Source organism: Pinus tabuliformis, chromosome 1_1, assembly GCF_031772625.1.
Source record: "Pinus tabuliformis cultivar Carrire ecotype Pingquan chromosome 1_1, CPIR1, whole genome shotgun sequence".
Classification (NCBI taxonomy): Eukaryota; Viridiplantae; Streptophyta; class Pinopsida; order Pinales; family Pinaceae; genus Pinus; species Pinus tabuliformis.
In genome coordinates this window covers 60,496,832-60,516,910 of record NC_142297.1, presented here as the reverse complement: position 1 = coordinate 60,516,910, position 20,079 = coordinate 60,496,832, and positions in this window count along the sequence as shown.

Here is a 20,079-nt window from a genome sequence, read left to right as displayed (position 1 = left end):
CGAATGTGCGGAAATGAAAAAATCCGCCCCCACAAAATGGAGACTTGAACCCAAGACCTCTACTCTCTTAAAATAGCTTTGAACCAATTGATCTATACAAAAAATTTGAGAGAGAGAGAGAGAGAGAGGGGGGGGGGGGGGGGGGCTTGGTTTGCGTGCTTGCCTTGAGAAAGCTCTTTTTCCCTACAAAACACAAAACACAAAACCCAACACGGACATGCAAAGAAAACGAACCTTATGGCTCGAAGTTAGCTTTAGCCGAAAAACTAAATATTTTTCTCAATGTTTCTGATTTTCCGAGATCACACTAAGGTGCAGGGAAAAGAGCATACACATGAGAAAAATCCTTCCTTTCTGTTTCTGATTTGCCCAGATCGCACAAAGTCGCAGGGCAAAGAGCATACGCAGAAATGAAAGGTATAGATCCGGTTAAAAAAAAAACTAAATAAACCGAAACCGAAATAAGCAGAGAGAAAATAACAGTAAACTGCAAATAAAGACTGTATACCTCCAGATCTTAAAAATGACGCAGATAGGGCTACCGGAAACCTTTTCGCGTGAAACGAAAGGGGTTCCTCACTGGAACAGATGCTCCGAACACAACAGAGCAGTACTCTCGGCCTGAAAGCAGTCAAAAACAACAGATCTAGGAAACGGCAGTCGGATGCAGTTCTACCGGCTTCAGATTTGGATCACCAACGGACGCGGCCCTCAAATAGCTCTGATACCATGTAGGAATTTACAGGGTAAGTTCCTCAGAAAGAACACCAAAAGGACACCGCTCACAACCAGATCACAGATCAATACACCAGTATTTTTGACGTGGTTAAAACCCTCAAAGAGGGAAACAGTCCACGGCCTGTGCCAACGTGGGTACTACAGGCAATTTATTAATCAAAGAATGAAAATTTACATAAGCTTCTCTCATGCACGGATTACCCGAACAATGACCCTCCATGCGCTTTAAATAGAATTCATGGACCAATCGGGTGTCAAGCCACGGATCAAGTGTCGGTAATACCGAGGAGAGAGTGAACCGTTGGATCACTACATATCGTGACCGTCGGATTGTAAGTTACAAAATGTACAACGGTAAAGAAACACACTTTACCTAACTCTATACTAGACCAAGTTGGACTTAACTATTTCCTATGTGTCAAAATATCCTAACACTGAGGCCCATAGACATTAGTACATAGATAAGTTTCCGAATTTCCTATCATCTGCGCTTCTATGGCTATGAAGGATCTGGTAGCTTCAGAGGAGAGGATTTTGATAACTCACAGATCCCACAGTGTGATTAAACCTCCCTCCCATCCATGGCTGGCGGTTTCCATGTATTCCATATGTTTACCTAATTTCTTGCTTATATTATGACTAGTGCTACTTGTACATTTGGTTTCTTGCACAAAAATAATGTCTGGATTTTCCTTTTGGAAATTCTTCTTTAAAAGTCGTTGTTTTAATTGGGTGTTAAGCCCTCTAGCATTCCAAGAGATAACTTTCATTTTAAAACAATATTTAGTAGTTAAGAGAAAAATCTTCTAGAGCTTTCATCTTACCAGAGTTTAAGAGCATTTGTTCCAATTCCTGCAGTGCCTCATTATTTGTTCTGCGCCCTCTCTTTTTCCTTTGTTTGGAGCTTGTGGAGGTTTGAAGTAGACCTTTTGTTCAGTGTCCCATTCCTTTTGCTACGCCCAGGTTCTTGCTTTGCCTCTTGATTTCTACTCTCTGTCTTGCTATTAGTATCTCATTGATTCTCCTCACTTCCTCTTCCAGTATGTTCTCCACCCCTTCTTTTTCCAGTGTTCCACCATGTTTGGTAGATTAACTCCTTCTTGTTCTAGGATGTCATTCAGCTCCATCTCATCACTTCCGACATCACTTATGAGCATTTCTAAGTCCTCATCTACCCTTTCTATAGTCTCTTGATTCTGTAGTGTGAAATTTGGAGGATTTTCCTCCATTGTTTTGGTTCCAAGCTCTGTTGTAGTTTTGATTGCTTCAACAGTATTTTGTTCCTTGTTATTGTCCTCTGATTCTGTCTCAGTTTCCAATACTTCGAAAGCATTACTAGTATTACCTTGTGATGTTCCTACTTTGGTTGGACGTTTCCTGTTTGCTCTTTGTCTCGCTCTTGGTCGAGTAAAGATTTCCCTGTTTTTCTCTGCTCTATCTGCGTTAAGGTTTTCTGCTGCTTTATTTAATGGACACTCTCTGATTAAATGTCCATGTTCATGACATTTTCTACAGCGGAATGGGATTTGCTCATAATCTATGGCTTGGAAATAGTCCTCATCCCTGTATTCCAGCCACAGTCCCTCATGCAATGCTCCTGACACGTCCATTTCTACACAGGGTCGAGCACATGAGGTGTATCTTCTCTGCAGAGTAGCTTCTGAAGCTTTGATGAAGGTTCCTAATTTGTCACCTATCTGTTTTAGAGCAGCATATCCCCAGTAGTCTATTGGCAGGGAGAAAAGGCATATCCAGACTGGTACTTGCTTGAAGGTCTCTTTTTCTGGCACAAAATTTGGCTTCCATGGCCGAATGTATAGGCCTGCGGAAGCGAAGAAGTAAGGTCTGCCATCAAATATTCTATCCTTATCCTCTAGATTTGAAAAAACAATAGTGAAAAAACCTTTGGCTCCTAAGTGCAGTCTTACATCACCTTTGGGTTTCCATTGCTGCTTTATCCATTAGCACAACGCTCTTTCCGTTGGCCAGAGCCCCATGAACTTGCAGATTATTGCATGCTCGGTCATGTGATCCCGGTAGGCTTGAACCTTTGGGTCTGTTATTATCACTCTTATGGTTTCTACCGCCTTAGGTTTACATGGGCCATGAGTATTTTTGCCATTGTATGCTTCCCCTTTGTCTTCTTGTTCCTTTTTCTCTTTATTTGGGACCCCTTCTTCTTCTTCTGTTTGCCTCTTTCTTTGTTTTTTTTCCTGGTCAGGTTGTGTTTGCGTGGCCTTCACCCTGCCTCTGTTTTCTGTTTGGCCACCATCCTCGTTTCCTTTCAGCTTTTGATTATGATGTTCCTCCTTACCCTCATATCTCTTCCTTCCCTTGTTGGTTCCGTCCTCTTCCTGTGAGCTTTCATATCCATCTATTTGCACACCTTCCTGTGTTGTTTGTCTGTGCATCATTACATGCTTATACGATGGGGTCCCTATGGACCCCTCGTTTTCCATCTGTCGAGTCAGGACCTGTCCTCTTTTGAGTAGTTTTGCCACTTTGACTCTGTTCTTTTCCAGTTTCGAACCCTAGATATGAAGAATTCGTTAGCTGTAAACCCCCCTTTTCCTTAAAGATGATTATTTGTTTGTTGAATCAAATCCTTTTATGCACCAATTTGAGTGGTAAGGATTTAGCGATTTGATGGGAATTTGAACTGGCTGAATGGATGGGGTTGGAGTAGTTGGAAGAGGGCAATGTCTTTTTGATAAAGGATCTGGGTTTGATGAGGAAGGAGTGTTTTCATCAGATGTGATCGGAATACTCATAGTTTTTGGATTGCCAATTAAGGGTGCAAATGAAGTAGAAATTTCGAAGTCTATTAGCTTTATAGACCTACACGACAAATGAGAGTCATAGGAATAATTGTTAGAGGCAGAAGTGTTATCGATAAAAATGTTAAATTTGAAATAAGAAATTTATAACGAACTTACATTGATGGACCAATAGCTGAAGTAGTCCAACTTTTAACATTTATAACAGAACTCTTTTGTAGCAAGGCTATTGCTATGAGGTCATTGAAATCTTTTGGAAGCATAATGTGTTTCTTATGTGTTTCGTTTGAAATTGCAATATGATATCGTGGAGTTGAATTTTGCATTGATTATATTGGTTCAAGTTCAACAATTTGTACGTATGGTTGAATATGAGTTGATCCAGATAACATTGGGAAAATTGCATTCTCAGTAAGGTTTGTTGTCATTTTCTGGAAGTAGAGATGACAAAATAAGTACTGTACAAAACAAAACACAAAAATCTTGTTTTCTTCGCGTAAGATGTTTAACATTCATTACATTCCTATAACAGTACATGAAAATATATGAACTAAAGGGAAAGAAGCATGTTCAATTTGTTTCTAAATGAGTGGTTATCTAAGCTTGTAAACATAATAATGAAGATATTTATTACAACAACTTCTATATGATCATTGGTTTTGAAACATAGTTAAAACTATAAATTAACAATTTCAGAAACCTACGCATGTTAGAAACAATCAGATAGGCCATGATGATTGAGTTTCCCGTTACTTAAAGCCTTTGTTGATTGAGTCCAATGAATGATTTAAGTTCAAGTTAGCTTTGGTTGAGTTGATGTAAAATTGTGTAGTGGACTTGATATCAACTAAGGTCTAGATGTAGAATTACCAAACTGAGTTGAAGTTGGCTTAGGTAGACATACAAGGTTAAACCGGCTGACTGATAAGGTTTGTCATAACTGTAAACAGAGATTTATTCAAGCTTAGCAACAATTACTATCATCATCATCTAATGTTTAAATACTAAATTGAAAAATGTAGTTAATGCTAAATAATGCATACATTTTTTAGGGCATTGGGCAGTAGCAACACCAGAGCTACGTTGTGGGTTTTGTATTGGGAAAATTCATATTCGGAATTTGGGTTTTTCATGAGTATTGTTGTTTCCAAAGAAAACAATGTTGTATATAATGGTGGAGAGATGTTGTGAAATTGCATAGAATGAAATTATAGGTGGCTATGCTCAACATAGGTCTAATGACCAAGCACTGAAACTATTTAATGCAATGCCTAAGCTAGATGAAGTTACATGGAATTCTGTAATTTCAGGTTCTGTAATTTGATGATATACACAGAATGGGTAATGCCATGAGGCCCTAAATGTTTTTGGTCAAATGAGGAGAGTATTTTTAAGCCAAACAACTTCACCTTTAGCACCATTCTCAAGGCCTGTGCTGGGTAATGCCATGAGGCCCTAAATGTTTTTGGTCAAATGAGGAGAGTGTTTTTAAGCCAAACAACTTCACCTTTGGCACCATTCTCAAGGCCTGCGCTAGGTAATGCCATGAGGCCCTAAATGTTTTTGGTCAAATGAGGAGAGTGTTTTTAAGCCAAACAACTTCACCTTTGGCACCATTCTCAAGGCCTGTGCTGGCAGTACTACTTTGGAATAGGGGAAGAACATCCATGCTGACGTTATTAAGAGTGGGTTTGAGCTGGATTTTGTTGTTGGAAACACTCTTGTTGGCAGGTATAGAAAATGTGGGAATGTAGATGATGGACGCCAAATGGTTGACCTAACCACAAGATAAAACTACAAGTTAAAACAACAACAGCATCATCAGTTAAGTAGCAGAGATAAGAAGAAGTTGGATACTTTTATAGGTGTTTTTTCATATTCAATGTTTGTAGTTTAATTTTCTTTTAATTCTAAGTTTCTTTTAATGAGGAAAACAAAAATCAATGAGAAAGTTAGTTTGGTGAGGTATTGCTCTATTATATGGGGGAGAAAAAGAGCATATATATACTACATATAATCAGCGAGACCAGTACAGGAGACCAGTATAGGTTGAGGTCATCTATATAAGTTCCCAAAAACATGCTTCAAAATAGCTCCAATTGCAGACAAGGCAAAAAAAAGTTCAAATAACCAGCATAAGCGAAGGGCAAAAAATAAAATACACTGTAATTATGTTACAATCTATAATCCTATAGTTGGAAATTTGCAGTCTTCAAAAGAAAAAATGGTTGTCGACAAGTTAATCCCACTATGTTAGGATTTAGGGGATCCTAATAGTGATCCGATGGATAGTTTAACAATCAGGTTGTTATTTTTCTTGTTTGATTTTGGTTACAACAACTTCCAATTCTACACCTATCATTTCCATGATGATTGAGTTTCCCGTTACTTAAAGCCTTTGTTGATTGAGTCCACTGAATGAGCCAAGTTCATGTTAGCTTTGGTTGAGTTGATGTAAAATTGTGTAGTGGAGTTGATATCAACTAAGGTCTAGCTGTAGAATTACGAAACTGAGTTGAAGTTGGCTTAGCAAAGGCTACAGAAGCACATCAAAACTTTTTTCATGCTATGGTAGACATTGAAAAAAAGGAAAAACAATGAAAACTGAAATAATATGACCATCATTATTCTCAAAAGAAACAGGCTCTGTTCAACATTCTATTCTTAGCAAATTTCTAGTCAAATATTTTGTTAAATATATAAAAGAAAATCTGTCAAATATACTCTATATGTTAAAAAGGAGACAAAATGCCATAAAGTCCATGTTAGATACAAATTATATACCAATCAAACGTGAAGATCAACCTAAAGAGTTGGATACAAAATTTTAAGGAGAGGAATGTTAATCTTTTCAAACAACATTCTAATGTATTTGCCTAGAAATATGAAGACCTTAAACCATATCACATTGTTATGAATTGAATCCCTGGAAAGATATATTCCTTATGACGCAGAGAAGCTACAGGTGGTTGATAAGGAGGTGAAAACAAATGCTTGGGCTCATGAAGGAGCTCTGTATTGTCCTCCAACCCACATTGTTCCCATGCTTATTATATTCCATGGCAACATCATACACAGAGACATCTCTTGCTCATTACTATGGCATTAAGCAGAATGAATATATTAGAATATTTAATGGATACATAACCGTTTAGCCTTGGGTTTGGGATACATTGGTTGTTGGTGTCTGGACCTACAAGTTCAGTGATCTGCAAAGAGAGACTGCTGCAGCGGCAATGGGGGAGGTAAAATGTTTGCCTTCTACATTTAGATTCATATTGCTTTCATGGCTGCCTGGTTTTGGTTGAATATTTTTATTTTTCTATATTTGTATCATATTTTGCTTTCATGCCAATGTTTACAGGAGAAGAAAGAGGAAAATGGTGTTGCTGCTGAAAACAAAGTTGATGAGAAGCAGTCTAAGGCTGAAGCTAAGCCTGAACCTGTTGTTTTGAAGACCTAAAATTACACTTAAAATGGAACATCTAAAAGGTCCAAACAGCTTACCTGCCTGGTACTTAGTATGTTCTACAGGCTTGGAACTTATATTTGTGTCAACAAATGTATTTTCCACATTTAGTCTAGAATTTGTATCTCCGCCATTTGATTTATTTGATTGCAAACACAATTGACTCACACAACAAACCATTCAAAATTCATGTTCTAGATGTTTTTGTTGGACTTAAAATAGCAACAAAGGCTACAACAACACATCAGAACTTTTTTCATGCTATGGTAGACATTGAAAAAAAGGAAAAACAATGAAAACAAAAATAATATGACCATCATTATTCTCAAAAGAAACAAGCTCTGTTCAACATTCTATTCTTAGCAAATTATAAAGTGCAACAATGGAAATTACAATTTGAACTCCATATAATATTTTTTTTTTGTTGATTTCTAACAAGCAGGTGCTAAAAAAGTTCTTATCTCAGCTCCAACAAGGATGCGCCTATGTTTGTTGTTGGGGTTATGATGATTAAACATATTTAAAACCATCAGTAAATATTTTATCTGGTGATTATCATTTACATTAAACACTTTATAAGGTTAGTTTTATTGATTTACTTCTCAGACAATTCTTTTGGTGACTCACTACAGCGTAAAGAGCAAACTCCATTGGTGTTGCAGGGCTTCAAATCTGAGGAAAGAGCAAACTCTGATTCGAACATTGTTTCAAATGCAAGTTGTACTACTAACTTCTTGGCTCCCTTGGCTAAGGTTTGCAATGATATTTTTATTTAATTGTCACAGTTTTCATTGTATAGGTGTATTTATATGAGAAAAATTACATATTTCTGGGGAGGAACTATATGTTAAAAGAGAACAAAAACACTCTGTTTTCTCTGGCAGGTAATCAATGACAAGTTTGGCATTGTTGAAGGTCTCATGACAACTGTCCATTCCATCAGAGGTACACTTATTATGATCTAGTATTATGCCCTCGCATTTTATTGATACAAGGCGTCTGCAAGTTGCATTGACTTATGTTTCTGTATGTAAAGGAACAAGGCTTCCTTACTAGCTTCCACGGTACCACGATACTCTGCTTCTGCTGACGAAAGAGAAATGGCAGACTGTTTCTTACAAGCCCATGTAATAGGTCCTGAACCAAGAGTGAAGACATAACCGGGAGTAGACTTCTGATCATCAGGGTCACCAGCCCAATCAGAATCAGTGAAACCAACTAACAGAGGAGCTGCTTTGGCACTGTAATGAATCCTAAACTGTACTGTACCTCGAACATAACGAAGTATTCTTTTAGCTGCTTTCCAATGACTTTCACGGGGGTTTTGCATAAAACGAGCAACAAGGCCAACAGCAAAGGAAAGATCAGGACGAGTATGGGTTAAATACAAGAGTTTTCCTACAAGTTGACGGTATAAGGTAGCATCAACTTCAGGAGAAGTACAAGAGACTGAAAGTTTGACTCCAGACTGAAAGGGAGAAGGGGTTGGCTTACAGTCTTCCATGTGAAAATGACGAAGAATATCACAAGCATACTTGGACTGGGAAAGGAAAATACCCTCCTTGGATTGCAAGACTTGAAGACCGAGAAAATAGTGTAAGTGTCCTAAGTCTGTCATTTCAAATTTCTTTTTAAGGCTGGACTTCACATGGTTTATAAGGTTGGGATCACTACCAGTAAGAATAAGATCATCAACATAAAGAACAAGGATGATAAGAGAGTTGCCCACTTTCTTGGTGTAGACAGTATTGTCAGAATGACACCTAGAAAAGCCAGATTCTAAAAGAAAGCTATCCATTTTGGCATACCAAGCCCGAGGAGCTTGCTTGAGGCCATAAAGGGATTTCTTAAGTCGACAAACAAGGCTGGAGTCTGTTTGTATGAAGCCAATGGGTTGTTCCATATAGATTTCTTCCTGCAAGTCCCCATGCAAGAAGGCAGATTTAACATCCATCTGACGGACTTCCCATTTTAAAGAGGCAGCAAGGGAAAGAACAAGGCGGATAGAGTTCATTTTGGCAACAGGGGAGAAGGTTTCAGTGTAGTCAATGCCTTCAACCTGTGAAAAGCCCTTAGCAACGAGACGAGCTTTATGTTTATCAACTTTCCCATCTGGTCCATACTTGGTTCTGTAAACCCATTTACATCTAACAAGTTTGCGTCCCTTTGGTAGAGGAACAAGATCCCATGTATCATTTGTCATCAATGAATGATATTCTTCATTCATAGCTGCTTCCCAATGTGGATGGCCTGAAGCTTTTGCAAAAGTGTCAGGATCATGATTTACTGGAGCTTGAGCCAGTAAAGAAGAGGCTCTTTCAAACTGAGAACGTGTACGTCGCTGATCTGTAGGATCACCGGCAAGATCACCTGCTGCATCCCGAGTAGCATGGACCCATCTTGGAAGTTGAGGATCCTGAGAAGGTGGGGGAGGATTATCGTCCTCGCTTTCATCATCTGAAGAAGAAATGTTTTCAAAAGTAGAAGAGATAGGAAGAGGTGGCACATCCGCCGGACTAGGCTCGCAGGCCGATTTATTTTCATCAAATTTTACATCTCTTCTAATGATAACATTTTTGGACTTAAATGGAATAAGTCTATAACCTTTTACATCTTCAGAATATCCAACAAAAGTACATTTCTCACTCTTAGGTTCTAAAGCTTTATGCTTTTCATCTGGAATATGGGCCCATGCTTCACTTCCAAACACACGAAAGTGACTTACATCTGGTTTAATGGAACTCCAAGCTTCTTCTGGAGTGATATTCTCTAGAACCTTAGTAGGAGTGCAATTGATTATATAATTTGCACAATTAATTGCTTCGGCCCAGAAACTAAGACTGAGTCCTTTAGATTGCAGCATACAATTAGCCATTTCCTTTAAGGTGCGATTTTTCCTTTCAGCTACACCATTTTGTTGTGGAGTGTATGGAACAGTATGTTGCATTTGAATTCCATTTTCGGTGCAAAAGTTGATGAATGTGTTTTTAACATATTCTCCACCATTATCAGTTCTTAGCTTAAGAATTTGATGTCCAGATTGTTTTTCAACAAAGACTTTGAAGGCCAAAAATGTGTTAAATACTTCGCTCTTGAGTTTTAAGAAGTATACCCAAGTGCGTCTGGAGAAATCATCAATGAAAGTTAAGAAGTACTTGCAGCCAGAGAATGAAGCAACAGGAAGAGGACCACATAAATCATTGTGCACAAGCTGTAAAGGGGCTGAGGCATGCCAAGAGGCACGTTTGTCAAAACTGTCCCAATGATGTTTTCCGAGTACACATCCAGAACAAACACCATCTCTGCAAGATACCATAGGAAGACCTGTCACCATATTTTCTTTACATAGATGCTGAAGGGAGCGATAGTTTAAGTGACCAAATCGCTCATGCCAAAGTTTGCTCACTTCATCATTATGAGCAACAAATACTGAGGGAAGATTTGATGACCCAAAGTTGTGAAACTTATACAACCTTGTGGAATCATCAGCAAGACCAGTAGCTAGAATCTGTTTAGGATCTTTTAGATCCTTGATTACAACATCATAAGGTGAAAATTCAACAATTTTACCTTCACCTGAATGAGTTATCTGATAGACAGATAGAAGGTTGCAGGATAAGGTTGGAACACATAATACATCATTAAACTGACCATTGTCTAGATGAACAGTTCCAGTCCCTACAACATTAAGAGATCTATCATCACCAACATATATATTTTTGGTGTTACAATCATTTAAAGAAGAAAACATGGCTTGGTTTTTGGCCATGTGATAAGAGGCTCCAGAATCAATGAGCCACTCATGAGAATGAGAAGAAGAAGAAGATACATTTAATGCATAACCAGACTGAGATGATTGACAACGACATGCAGAAAGTGCCATTCCGGAAGTTGAAGTTGAAGTAGGCTCCACATGGATGTTATGTTTCTTCATTGCGGCTTCCAAGGCTTCCATCTTCTTAAAGCATTTAGATTCTAAGTGGCCATATCGATTACAAAAGTTGCAATGTCTATCAGTCTTCTTCCATTTGTTTTTATTGATCTTATCATTTTGCTGAAATGATCTTTCATTTTGAGGTTGAGTTGGTTTAGAACCATTCTTTTGAGGATATGAATTCTTAGGATTCTTTGAATTTGGTTGCTGTTGGGCGGCTAACGCTTTCGTGGAAGAGTTTCCAAGATTAAGAAGACCAAGGTGTAAGAGTTTTTCTTGTTCTCTTATTAAGGAATCACAAAAGGAGTCAAAGGAAGGGCCCTTGTAGTCTTTTCCTTGACAAATGAAAGCTTCCCTTGTAGAATGGAAAGTGGAAACAAATACAAAGTAGGCTGGTCCCAACTTAGTAAGGATGGAATAAATAAGGTTACCATCTTCTTTCTTAACTTTAACACCTTCCAAGAGATATCCAAGGGTCTTGAATTTGGACAAGAAATCTTCAATGCAAGAAAAATTATTAGGATCCAAAGTAAGTAACTCATTTTCAAGTTGATGGGCTCTAATTTCATTTTTAATCCCAAAAATTTTAGCGAGTTTTTCTAATGCTTCATGAGGAGTCTCAAGTTCTGCAATGTGGAATCTAAGATCAGGAGAAATATACATCCCTATCAAACCACGTGCTTGATCTTGTCTATTTTCTCATTTTGCAGCCTTGTCTTCATCTTTTGGTTTCTTCTCTTGGTCTGTGGCTATTCTAAAGAGACCTTTACTTCTAAGTAAATCTTCCATGTAGGCTACCCATTGGAAGTAGTTAGTGTTGTCAAGAATGACTTGGCATGGACTTTCCATTTAAAAAAAAAACTGAAGCTGAAGATGCTGAAAGTAAGTGTTCCAATGGATAGATCTTGAAAAAATAGGCGGTTTTAAAAAAAACGGCTCTGAAAAAGGCTTCCGGATGAAGAAGTTATGGCTTTTTGAAAAAAACAATTGTTGACGTTGCCGGCAAAGTGCGCGAATGTGCGGGAATGAAAAAATCCGCCCCCACAAAATGGAGACTTGAACCCAAGACCTCTACTCTCTTAAAATAGCTTTGAACCAATTGATCTATACAAAAAATTTGAGAGAGAGAGAGAGAGAGAGAGACGGGGGGCCTTGGTTTGCGTGCTTGCCTTGAGAAAGCTCTTTTTCCCTACAAAACACAAAACACAAAACCATCCACGAATATGCAAAGAAAAACGAACCTTGCGGCTCGAAGTTAGCTTTAGCCAAAAAACTAGAAATTTTAAAAAAAAAATTTCAAAGTTAGTTTTAGCCGAAAAACTAAATATTTTTCTCAATGTTTCTGATTTTTCGAGATCACACTAAGGTGTAGGGAAAAGAGCATACGCATGAGAAAAATCCTTCCTTTTTGTTTCTGATTTGCCCAGATCGCACAGAGTCGCAGGGCAAAGAGCATACACATAAATGAAAGGTATAGATCCGGTTAAAAAAAAAGGCTAAATAAACCAAAACCGAAATAAGCAGAGAGAAAATAACAGTAAACTGCAAAAAACATTGTATACCTCCCGATCTAAAAAATGACGCAGCTAGGGCTACCGGAAACCTTTTCGCGTGAAACGAAAGGGGTTCCTCACTGGAACAGATGCTCCAAACGCAACAGAGCAGTCCTATCGGCCCGAAAGCAGTCAGAAATAACATATCTAGGAAACGACAGCCGCATGTAGTTCTACCGGCTTCAGATTTGGATCACCAACGGACGCGGCCCTGAAATAGCTCTGATACCATGTAGGAATTTACAGGGTAAGTTCCTCAGAAAGAATACCAAAAGGACACCGCTCACAACCAGATCACAGATCAATACACCAATATTTTTGACGTGGTTAAAACCCTCAAAGAGGGAAATAGTCCACGGCCTGTCCCAACGTGGGTACTACAGGCAATTTATTAATCAAAGAATGAAAATTTACATAAGCTTCTCTCATGCACGGATTACCCGAACAATGACCCTCCATGTGCTTTAAATAGAACTCATGGACTAATCGGGTGTCAAGCCACGGATCAAGTGTCGGTAATACCGAGGAGAGAATGAACCGTCGGATCACTACATATCGTGACCGTCGGATTGTAAGTTACAAAATGTACAACGGTAAAGAAACACACTTTACCTAACTCTACACTAGACCAAGTTGAACTTAACTATATCCTATGTGTCGGAATATCCTAAACACATAACCCTCCTTCCTTCTCCTATTGTGTCATATTTGTAAATCCTTCAATCTAGTGTATGAGCCCCGGAGATGGCACTTAAGGGATTTCTTAAGTCATTTTTCAGATCGGGAGGTATACAGTGTTTTTTGCAGTTTACTGTTATTTTCTCTCTGCTTATTTCGGTTTCGGTTTATTTAGCCTTTTTTTTTAACCGGATATATACCTTTCATTTCTGCGTATGCTCTTTGCCTTGCGACTCTGTGCGATCTGGGCAAATCAGAAACAGAAAGGAAGGATTTTTCTCATGCGTATGCTCTTTTCCCTGCACCTTAGTGTGATCTCGGAAAATCAGAAACATTGAGAAAAATATTTAGTTTTTCGGCTAAAGCTAACTTTGAGATTTTTTTTTTTAAATTTCTAGTTTTTTGGCTAAAGCTAACTTCGAGCTGCAAGGTTCGTTTTTCTTTGCATATTCGTGTTGGGTTTTGTGTTTTGTAGGGAAAAAGAGCTTTCTCAAGGCAAGCAAGCAAACCAAGCCCCCCCCCCTCTCTCTCTCTATCTCTCTCTCTCTCAACTTTTTTGTATAGATCAATTGGTTCAAAGCTATTTTAAGAGAGTAGAGGTCTTGGGTTCAAGTCTCCATTTTGTAGGGGCGGTTTTTTTCATTCCTGCACATTCGCGCGCTTTGCCAGCAACGTCAACAATTGTTTTTCAAAAAGCCATAACTTCTTCATCCGGAAGCCTTTTTCAGAGCCGTTTTTTTTAAAACCGCCTATTTTTTCGAGATCTATCCATTGGAACACTTACTTTCAGCATCTTCAGCTTCAATTTTTTTTTTTTTTAATGGAAAGTCCATGCCAAGTCATTCTTGACAGCACTAACTACTTCCAATGGGTAGCCTACATGGAAGATTTACTTAGAAGTAAAGTTCTCTTCAGAATAGCCACAGACCAAGAGAAGAAACCAAAAGATGAAGACAAGGCTGCAAAATGGGAAAATAGACAAGATCAAGCACGTGGTTTGATAGGGATGTCTATTTCTCCTGATCTTAGATTCCACATTGCAGAACTTGAGACTCCTCATGAAGCATTAGAAAAACTCGCTAAAGTTTTTGGGATTAAAAATGAAATTAGAGCCCATCAACTTGAAAATGAGTTACTTACTTTGGATCCTAATAATTTTTCTTGCATTGAAGATTTCTTGTCCAAATTCAAGACCCTTAGATATTTCTTGGAAGGTGTTAAAGTTAAGAAAGAAGATGGTAACCTTATTTATTTCATCCTTACTAAGTTGGGACCAGCCTACTCTGTATTTGTTTCCACTTTCCATTCTACAAGGGAAGCTTTCATTTGCCAAGGAAATGACTACAAGGCCCCTTCCTTTGACTCCTTTTGTGATTCCTTAATAAGAGAACAAGAAAAACTCTTACACCTTGGTCTTCTTAATCTTGGAAACTCTTCCACGAAAGCGTTAGCCTCCCAACAACAACCAAATTCAAAGAATCCTAAGAAGTCATATCCTCAAAAGAATGGTCCTAAACCAACTCAGCCTCAAAATGAAAGATCATTTCAGCAAAATGATAAGACCAATAAAAACAAATGGAAGAAGACTGATAGACATTGCAACTTTTGTAATCGAGATGGCCACTTAGAATCTAAATGCTTTAAGAAGATGGAAGCCTTGGAAGCCGCAATGAAGAAACATAACATCCATGTGGAGCCTACTTCAACTTCAACTTCCGGAATGGCACTTTCTGCATGTCGTTGTCAATCATCTCAGTCTGGTTATGCATTAAATGTATCTTCTTCTTCTTCTCATTCTCATGAGTGGCTCATTGATTCTGGAGCCTCTTATCACATGGCCAAAAACCAAGCCATGTTTTCTTCTTTAAATGATTGTAACACCAAAAATATATATGTTGGTGATGATAGATCTCTTAATGTTGTAGGGACTGGAACTGTTCATCTAGACAATGGTCAGTTTAATGATGTATTATGTGTTCCAACCTTATCCTGCAACCTTCTATCTGTCTATCAGATAACTCATTCAGGTGAAGGTAAAATTGTTGAATTTCACCTCATGATGTTGTAATCAAGGATCTAAAAGATCCTAAACAGATTCTAGCTATTGGTCTTGCTGATGATTCCACAAGGTTGTATAAGTTTCACAACTTTGGGTCATCAAATCTTCCCTCAGTATTTGTTGCTCATAATGATAAAGTGAGCAAACTTTGGCATGAGCGATTTGGTCACTTAAACTATCGCTCCCTTCAGCATCTATGTAAAGAAAATATGGTGACAGGTCTTCCTATGGTATCTTGCAGAGATGGTGTTTGTTCCGGATGTGTACTCGGAAAACATCATCGGGACAGTTTTGACAAACGTGCCTCTTGGCATGCCTCAGCCCCTTTACAGCTTGTGCACAGTGATTTATGTGGTCCTCTTCCTGTTGCTTCATTCTCTGGCTGCAAGTACTTCTTAACTTTCATTGATGATTTCTCCAGACGCACTTGGGTATACTTCTTAAAACTCAAGAGCGAAGTATTTAACACATTTTTGGCCTTCAAAGCCTTTGTTGAAAAACAATCTGGACATCAAATTCTTAAGCTAAGAACTGATAATGGTGGAGAATATGTTAAAAACACATTCATCAACTTTTGCACCGAAAATGGAATTCAAATGCAACATACTGTTCCATACACTCCACAACAAAATGGTGTAGCTGAAAGGAAAAATCGCACCTTAAAGGAAATGGCTAATTGTATGCTGCAATCTAAAGGACTCAGTCTTAGTTTTTGGGCCGAAGCAATTAATTGTGCAAATTATATAATCAATCGCACTCCTACTAAGGTTCTAGAGAATATCACTCCAGAAGAAGCTTGGAGTTCCATTAAACCAGATGTAAGTCACTTTCGTGTGTTTGGAAGTGAAGCATGGGCCCATATTCCAGATGAAAAGCATAAAGCTTTAGAACCTAAGAGTGAGAAATGTACTTTTGTTGGATATTCTGAAGATGTAAAAGGTTATAGACTTATTCCATTTAAGTCCAAAAATGTTATCATTAGAAGAGATGTAAAATTTGATGAAAATAAATCGGCCTGCGAGCCTAGTCCAGCGGATGTGCCACCTCTTCCTATCTCTTCTACTTTTGAAAACATTTCTTCTTCAGATGATGAAAGCGAGGATGATAATCCTCCCCCACCTTCTCAGGATCCTCAACTTCCAAGATGGGTCTGTGCTACTCGGGATGCAGCAGGTGATCTTGCCGGTGATCCTACAGATCAGCGACGTACACATTCTCAGTTTGAAAGAGCCTCTTCTTTACTGGCTCAAGCTCCAGTAAATCATGATCCTGACACTTTTGCAGAAGCTTCAGGCCATCCACATTGGGAAGCAGCTATGAATGAAGAATATCATTCATTGATGACAAATGATACATGGGATCTTGTTCCTCTACCAAAGGGACGCAAACTTGTTAGATGTAAATGGGTTTACAGAACCAAGTATGGACCAGATGGGAAAGTTGATAAACATAAAGCTCGTCTCGTTGCTAAGGGCTTTTCACAGGTTGAAGGCATTGACTACACTGAAACCTTCTCCCCTGTTGCCAAAATGAACTCTATCCGCCTTGTTCTTTCCCTTGCTGCCTCTTTAAAATGGGAAGTCCATCAGATGGATGTTAAATCTGCCTTCTTGCATGGGGACTTGCAGGAAGAAATCTATATGGAACAACCCATTGGCTTCATACAAACAGACTCCAGCCTTGTTTGTCGACTTAAGAAATCCCTTTATGGCCTCAAGCAAGCTCCTCGGGCTTGGTATGCCAAAATGGATAGCTTTCTTTTAGAATCTGGCTTTTCTAGGTGTCATTCTGACAATACTGTCTACACCAAGAAAGTGGGCAACTCTCTTATCATCCTTGTTCTTTATGTTGATGATCTTATTCTTACTGGTAGTGATCCCAACCTTATAAACCATGTGAAGTCCAGCCTTAAAAAGAAATTTGAAATGACAGACTTAGGACACTTACACTATTTTCTCGGTCTTCAAGTCTTGCAATCCAAGGAGGGTATTTTCCTTTCCCAGTCCAAGTATGCTTGTGATATTCTTCGTCATTTTCACATGGAAGACTGTAAGCCAGCCCCTTCTCCCTTTCAGTCTGGAGTCAAACTTTCAGTCTCTTGTACTTCTCCTGAAGTTGATGCTACCTTATACCGTCAACTTGTAGGAAAACTCTTGTATTTAACCCATACTCGTCCTGATCTTTCCTTTGTTGTTGGCCTTGTTGCTCGTTTTATGCAAAACCCCCGTGAAAGTCATTGGAAAGCAGCTAAAAGAATACTTCGTTATGTTCGAGGTACAGTACAGTTTGGGATTCATTACAGTGCCAAAGCAGCTCCTCTGTTAGTTGGTTTCACTGATTCTGATTGGGCTGGTGACCCTGATGATCGGAAGTCTACTGTCGGTTATGTCTTCACTCTTGGTTCAAGACCTATTACATGGGCTTGTAAGAAACAGGCTGCCATTTCTCTTTCGTCAGCAGAAGCAGAGTATCGTGGTACCGTGGAAGCTAGTAAGGAAGCCTTGTGGCTTCGTCAGATCCTATCAGAATTTGGCTTTGAGAAGCAACATCCAACCACACTTTGGTGTGATAATCAAAGTGCCATTCAACTATGCAAAGATCCAGTCCAACATCAGCGTAGCAAACACATTGAACTACACATGCACTTCATCAGAAAGCTCATTCATGACCATGTTCTTGAAGTGCAATATTGTCCAACAGATGATCAGGTTGCAGACATCTTCACAATGGCTCTCACAGAGGCGATGTTCACTAAACTTCGATATATGCTTGGAGTTCAGGAAGTTGTCACTAAGGGGGGATAAGCTCTAGTGCCTCCTTCCTTCTCCTATTGTTTCATACTTTTAAATCCTTCAATCCTATCCCAAGTTGTTCTTAAGGGGGGATGTTAGGATATTCCGACACATAGGATATAGTTAAGTTCAACTTGGTCTAGTGTAGAGTTAGGTATAGAGTTAGGTAAAGTGTGTTTCTTTACCGTTGTACATTTTGTAACTTACAATCAGACGGTCACGATATGTAGTGATCCGACGGTTCATTCTCTCCTCGGTATTACCGACACTTGATCCGTGGCTTGACACTCGATTGGTCCATGAGTTCTATTTAAAGCGCATGGAGGGTCATTGTTCGGGTAATCCGTGCATGAGAGAAGCTTATGTAAATTTTCATTCTTTGATTAATAAATTGCCTGTAGTACCCATGTTGGGACAGGCCGTGGATTGTTTCCCTCTTTGAGGGTTTTAACCACGTCAAAAATACTGGTGTATTGATCTGTGATCTGGTTGTGAGCGGTGTCCTTTTGGTATTCTTTCTGAGGAACTTACCCTGTAAATTCCTACATAAACAACAACACAAAAGACAGTTGATGGATCATCAAATAAGGACTGGCGAGGTGGCAGAGGCACTGGATTTGATTTATTTGATTGCAAACACAATTGACTCACACAGAAAACCATTCAAAATTCATGTTCTAGATGTTTCTGTTGGGTTTAAAATAGCAACAAAGGCTACAACAACACATCAGAACTTTTTTCATGCTATGGTAGACATTGGAAAAAAAGGAAAAACAATAAAAACAAAAATAATATGACCATCATTATTCTCAAAAGAAACAGGTTCTGTTCAACATTCTATTCTTAGCAAATTATAAAGTGCAACAATGGAAATTACAATTTGAACTCCATATAATAATTTTTTTTGTTGATTTCTAACAGGCAGGTGCTAAAAAAGTTGTTATCTCAGCTCCAAGCAAGGATGCGCCTATGACGGTTGATGGACCATCAAACAAGCACTGGCGAGGTGGCAGAGGAGTTGGTTTTAACATTATTCCTAGCAGTACAGGAGCAACTAAGGTAGGAAGCAACAAATTATCAATGATAATTAAACATATTTAAAACCATCAGTGAATATTTTATTCTGGTGACTGTAAATCAATAAGCAAGGTACGTGCCATATGTAAATTAATATTCTAAACCTTCAGGTACATCACGAAATGTCTTTCCAGAAAATCGTAGTCTCATATTTAGGTAGAGAAAGTTTCTTTTCTGTAAATGCGTTCGTGTTCATCCAATGAGTGCATCAACATTTGACTGACTGAGAAATTGAACAAAGCTTTGACTAAATCAGTCTTGTTACTTATCCTTGCTGCTAAACGACAAGTTCTATCACTGGTTTGAATGGCATATCAACTGGTTTGAATGGCATAAAGCCATTCATTTATTTTATTTCTGAGGAAGACATATTGGAAACATTTAGGCACCATTTATTAACCCGCGAATTTACTATCTAATCTCATAATTGATGGAAAGAAACATTTATAGTTTCAAACACGGCTTTATAAAAGTAACTATGATAGGTAACAGAGTGTTAATGCAACTCGATAGTAACATAATGAGCTCAGTTTCTAGAACTTTAGATGACAAATGACAGAGAGGGAAAAATGTTAAAACCGTTGCCCTTCAATGATATGATTGTGAATAGAGGTGTAAGAGATCTTGAAAAGATATTCTCAGATAAAGGTCCATGGATGCGCCTATGTTTGTTGTTGGGGTTAATGAGCACCAATACAAATCTGATTTGAAGAAACAAAAATAACAACTCTGCATTAGTTTCGAAAAGAAACACACCTGTTTAGTTTTCTTTGTTGTTTCTAGCTTGTATGAACAGGGAACTTGTAGGGCTTTGTCCTTAGGCAAAGTAGAATCAATCCTCCATACACCCGAGTTGCAGGTTCTCACGAAAAACAAACATGAAGCAATATAGGAGAACAGTGACCCAAATATATATAAAACCTCATAACTACCAAACCTCATAACTACCACCATAACTAGAGGTCGCCATATGCTGATAGAGGGCAAAACGATCCTGCAAAA